General features: G+C 39.3%; 1 protein-coding gene across 1 annotated transcript in view; it reads left to right on the forward strand.

Moving 5' to 3' along the window:
* The window catches only part of LOC103737032 (E3 ubiquitin-protein ligase HACE1), a 74,363-nt gene extending 70,419 nt beyond the window's left edge, over positions 1-3,944 (forward strand). The window contains exon 8 of the mRNA XM_017799053.2: positions 3,690-3,944. The gene's annotated coding sequence lies outside the window, so the exon portion shown is untranslated. The remainder of the gene's footprint in view (positions 1-3,689) is intronic.
* The last annotated feature ends 1,967 nt before the right edge of the window (positions 3,945-5,911 follow it).

Here is a 5,911-nt window from a genome sequence, read left to right on the forward strand (position 1 = left end):
ATACAGTGTATTTTTTTCATACTCAAACCCTGTCCCCAACTCTCAGCAGATCCACTCTCAAAGCCCTACAACTTGATGTTTTTTAAAGAGACTTTAAAGTGACTTTGGCCAAATGTGGTGATATAAGCCTTCAATACCAGCGCTCTGTAGGCCGAGACAGATGGATCTCTGAGAGATCAAGGCCAGCGTGATCTACATAGTGGGGAGTTCCAGACCAGTTGGGACTATATGGACACCCTGTTTCAAAAAGACAATAATACTAATACTAATAATATTTTAAAAGTGACAGTATTTAAAATGTTTGAATTTTTTAAAAAAAAAAAAACTATGGGAGTTTTAAAGCTATACTATCTTGTTAATATTAACAAGAGATCTTTGGGAAAAGAAGTGGAAAGGTTATTAGTGATGTGTTTATGTGTCAAGTGGAGAAGGGATCAAATGTGCTGGATAGCTTCAGTTGACAATTTGGTACACCTTGGAAGAGGGACCCATAACTTGGGTGTTTCCTCTATCTGATTGGCATGTGGCCATGTGTCGGAGGCCTTTTTTTTTTTATTGTTGTGTGAAATGAGGCCACCCAACCAATGTGAGCGGTCCATCCCTGTGCAGGTATGTGGTCCTGGGTTTTAAAAAATCAGTTTGAGCACCGGCCAGAGGAGCAAGCCAGTAAACAATTTTCCTCCATGGTCTGTGCTTCATTTCCTGCCTCCAAGTTCCTACCTTGATCTTCCTTCAGTGATGAAGTATAACTTATAAGCTGAATAACCACCCCCTCCAACTTGGATTTTTATCAGAGTGTTTTATCACAGCAACAGAAACCAGGCTACAACATATCCTTTTACCCAAAAGTTGTTCCTATAAAGAAAAAATTAATGTGCTTTTCTGTGGTTGTGGTAAAATTGTTTTTAAGATTTATTTATTTACTGTGGAAATAGGTGATTGTGCATGTGCCACACCATGCTTGTGGAGGTCAGAGAACATCTTTCAGGAGTCAGTTCTCTCTTTCCACCATGTGGGGTCTATTGTTTTACTTCAGGTCATCAGGTTTGACAGCAACCACCTTTGCTAGCTAAACTATCTCTTCAGGCCTGTTCTTTTTGTGACAGGGAGGGTTTTTTGTCTGTAGCCCAGACCAGCCTTAGCCTATCAAAGATTTCCTGCTTCTGTCTACTGAGTACTGGGGCTACAATCCTGAGCCATCATGCCATGCTTCTCTGTGTGTAGTGTTACCATCACTGCCTGTTTCCATGGGTTCTTTGGATCTAACCCAGGTGCTTAAACTTGCACAGCAAGCACTTTACTGGGCAATCTCATTAGCCCTTGAAGTCATATTTCAAGGCCAATTTCCTGATTGTATAAAGGCTAGGTACCTGGCCAGTGTGTTTATAACCTTGGGATGTGGAAAACTGATTCATTAAATGGCTTTCCAGACTAAGGAGGACCATAAATGTAGAGATGTCATTCATTCCTAGGTAGGTAGGTAGATAGAAGATGATAGATAGATAGATAGATAGATAGATAGATAGAAGATAGATAGATAGATAGATAGATAGATAGATAGATAGAGAGATAGAGAGATAAATAGAGATAGAGACATAGATGGATGGATGACTGGAGGATCTAGCTCAGTGGTAGAGTGCTTGACCATTGTGTGTAAAGCCTTGAACTCAATCCCAGTTCAGAAAATAAAAGAAAAATCCTTTGGTTCTAATCTCATGAAAGAGTATCATTGAAAAGTCATCAGACAAGTAATCAAGTTTTGAGTAGCACAGGAAGTTCCTCATGTCCCAGATTTAGTTTGGGGGCTGGCAGCCTCAGTGGGTTTTTTTTTTTTTGGTCTTTTTTGAGACAAGGTCTCCCTGTAGCCCCAGCTGTCCGGGAACTCACTGTGTAGATCAGGCTGGCCTTGAACTCACAGAGATCCACCTGCCTCTGCCTTCTGAGTGCTGGGATTAAAGACGTGCACCACCACACAAAGCTTTTATTTTATTTTATTTTTTTATTTTATTTTATTTTCAGTCAGACAAAAAATCATTGACTATGGAACCTCCTCTTTCTATCCACCCTGTGGTACTCCAGATGAGTAGCTTCTCTTCAGACATTGTTCCTTCATTTTTTTTATCAGATTTGATGGGTCACACCAGCCTCCCATTATCCCTGATTGCGTGCCCATCTACCTAACCAGACCCCAGGTACCACTCCCATTTTCTGTTCCTATCACTGGGCTCAGATACCAGTGAAACTGATGTCCCTATCGCCATCTGAGGCTCTAGATTAAATGGTGTTAGGCACCACTCTGATGGTGCTGCCCGATAAACCTCTCTCTCATTCCTCACAGTGATTTTTGCCAACCGACTCCCAATCTTTTCAAGTCCTCTGCTTCTCACCCTCCATTTCAGCATACAATCTTTCTTTTATGCACCAGAGAAAATAGCATCAGCCATTGACTTCCTTAAACCACAAAATGATCTATGCCTGCATGCTTTTTTTCTTCTTGTCTACAGTGGTAAGCCAGGCTCAGAGATAAGCATCTTGTGTGGTGCTCCATAATCCTCTCTCACTGCATGATGACCTGTATCATTCATCCCTTCCCCTTCCTCATTGGCAAGTTTTCTAAGAATGGAGCATCTACAGACAAATGTGTTCTCTGGGGATCTCAACATGCTTGCCCAAGTATCATCCATCACTCTGACTCCAATTTTACCACATTCATTGCTGAGAAGTATTCACAGAATTCTCTGCATGGACCATCAAAACTGAATATAAAAAGTCTACTCCTTAGCCTGCAAATACCTGCTTTCAAAAATCACCACACATCAGGATGATATAGCCACACAGTTATTCAACAATAATGCTATGAATGTCCTTCAGGCCCAATCCTATTTAATCTCTACAACTGTACTGCAATTCCAAAAACTGTGTTTCAGGTCTCTTTTTTCAATGTAATTTATCGCTGTTCTTTATTGATGCATATTAACTTCACATAGCAAGTAAATTAGATGTAAAATTGGCATGTTTGCATATCACTGTGATTTGAGTGTGACGTGTTCCCCGTGGACTCATGTGTTTGAAAATGTAGTCCCCAACATGCCATTCTGATTTGGAAGGTTGTAGAATCATTAGGAGGTAGAGACTTGCTGGAGGAAATGAGTCACTGTCGGTGACCTTTGGAGCTTTATACCCAGTTCCACTTCCTGTTTACTTCCTGCTTCCTGAATGTGCACAAAGTGTGACTAGCAAACAGAAATCTTGTGCTACCATGCCTTTGGCACCAGGACAGATTATTCCCTCAGGAACCATATTCCAAAGAAAATCTCTCTCTCCACAAGTTGCTTTCGTCAATTATTTTGTCTCAGCCCCATGCAGTGTAACTAAATCACATACTGTGTGCACAGATCACATCCGACCACTATTTGTCCAGCCTTGTTCATTCCCACCACCACCTCCCAGTCGTTTGTAATCACTCTTCAGCCTACAAGATATCTCATGGAAGAGAGATCACATGATATTTCTTGTTGCACATCTGCCTATTTCACTTAATGTCCTCTGTTGCATTCATATTGCTGCAGATTACAAGGGTTTATTCTTTATGAGAAACTAATAGCACATTGATTATATGTAGCATGCTTTCTTTTGTTTTAAATGTAGTAAATCTATTTACTAAGTCACAAAGTGAAATTTGTTTACAGGAAAATGATTGAACTTGGAGATCATCAGTGCAATAAGCTAGGCCCAGGAAGAAACCATTACAGTTTTTCTCTCAATTGTGTACTTTGGGAAAAACAGAAGAGCACAAATGTCAGAGGGATATTTCTAAGGATGAAGATGAGAACAGAGAGGAAGATGAAGCATGCTTTCTTTAGTTCAGCCTTCCACCAGTAGACACCTTGATGATTGTCCATTGTGAATTGGGAATATTGCAACAATAAACTGGAAAACAAAAGCAGTCTTATTCCTTTTCTGCAGATATCCCGGAATGGTAGACCTGGATCTTAGAGTGATTCTACTCTGAGGAAATTGAGGCACCTCTATATCCATATCCATAGTAGTTGGAGTGATTTACATTCTAACAAGAATATAAAGTTTCCCCTTTGCACATATTCCCCAGCATTTCCTGCCACTTGCACACAGTCATTCTAAGATTCTCAATGTGAGGAGTTATTTCATTGTGTTTTGATTTGCAGATCCCTGACAAATCATCATCTATAGTCTAGATTCCATAGCATTTAAAATGTTTTCCATTGCTACTTTTGAGATGCGTCTATTTGGAGCATTTGCTTAATTCTACGATTAGATTACTACAATTTTTAGGGTTTATAAAAACCTATTCTGTATATTAATCTTCATTTTTCTTTGGAAAAGGAGTTGCCTTTACTTTTCTGGCAAATTTCACACCAACCTCAGTTGCTCAAACGATACAGCCTTTCAGAAGTTCTGTATTTATGTAAGCTGTGGCTACAGAGGCAATTTGGAATTTTCAGCAATATGGAAGGTTGTGAGTGCATTCAATGGTGTTTGTGCCCAATACTACCCATTATGAATTTGAAAAATGCTCGCATAGCCTAGGATTGATTCAGTCATGGTTGTGATTTTAGCACCAATTATATCACCGTATTGTGAAATAGGATTTTCCATTAAACCTTTATGTTTGGGCATAAAAGAAGCTTGAAGCAACTAGAGGGATTATTCCAGTTCAAAGCTTGAAGGTTCTGCATCTCAAAGATGGCTGATAGTGGATCTGTGAGGGATGACAAGGTGGTCAGGCCTCGGTTACATAACTCCTTCCAAATCACGACTCTCAAACTGCATCTTTATTCGGTGCTAAGAATGACAGAATGTGTGTGTGCATCCCATTATTGAGGAGGTCTCTACGTGTCAGACAGGAGACCCCCTAGCTAAGAAAGGAAACTGTCAGAGTGCTGTGGCTCATGCTACTTTCAATCCCAGGACTTGGGAAATGGAGGCGAGATGACCCCCAAGTGAAAGTCATTCTTAACTACAAAGAGAATTCAAGGGCAGCCTGGGATGTATGAGACCCTATTTCAAAAAAATCAAAAAAAAAGTAATTGAAACAAAGAACAAGTGCAGCAAAGCAAAACAATAATAAAAGAAGGAAGGAAAAAAGAAAGAAAATCCAGCTGTGAGAGAGCAGAGCCTTTCCGTTCCACACTTTGCTCCATTTTCAGTGTGGTGAACTAAAAACCCAGCACCAAGAGGGTTTTCCACTACAATCTTCACACTTTTCTCTTACAGTCTCTGGTACTCATTTTAAAGACTTCAAAATGTGATTCTAAAAATAAAGATGTGGGGAGATTCAGTCACTACTACTCTTTTATTTAAAGCTTTGGACAATTACTGAGGGAAAAAAAAAGCCCTAAGTGATGAAAAATAGAGATTAGAAAAATAGAATAAGAAAGTCATTATGTATAATCCATCACTTTGTACAGAGTGGTTTCTGATTCTGAATTTTCATAATGACTTACAGAATGGTTAGGATTCTCACCAAACATTATGATCCCGTAAAATTGTTCCCATTAGGACATGTTCATAAGTGACTCAAAGATTCAATGGATATTCAAACATACCTTTCTAAAGTGATTATTATATTATTTCAAGAAAAAGGAAAGATTATCACTGCCTAATTAACCCCAGTCAATGACCAGCATGCTTGTTAGCAATTCATCAATTCTCAGAAATGTTACATGAAGTTAATTGGGCAACAGCAAAAGGATGTGTACCAGTATGGGAAAGAGTATTTGAATATTAAGAAGGTGGTTCATGCATATGCACACATGTAGAAAGGATGTGATGTGTCCTAATACAATAACAACATACCTTCTGAGTTTCATGGAAACATATGCATAGCTCATTTCTGCACCTCATACATCATGATGACCTACTAAGTACAGAT

The sequence above is a fragment of the Nannospalax galili genome, unplaced genomic scaffold (genome assembly GCF_000622305.1).
Source record: "Nannospalax galili isolate Female #2095 unplaced genomic scaffold, S.galili_v1.0 scaffold2818, whole genome shotgun sequence".
Classification (NCBI taxonomy): Eukaryota; Metazoa; Chordata; class Mammalia; order Rodentia; family Spalacidae; genus Nannospalax; species Nannospalax galili.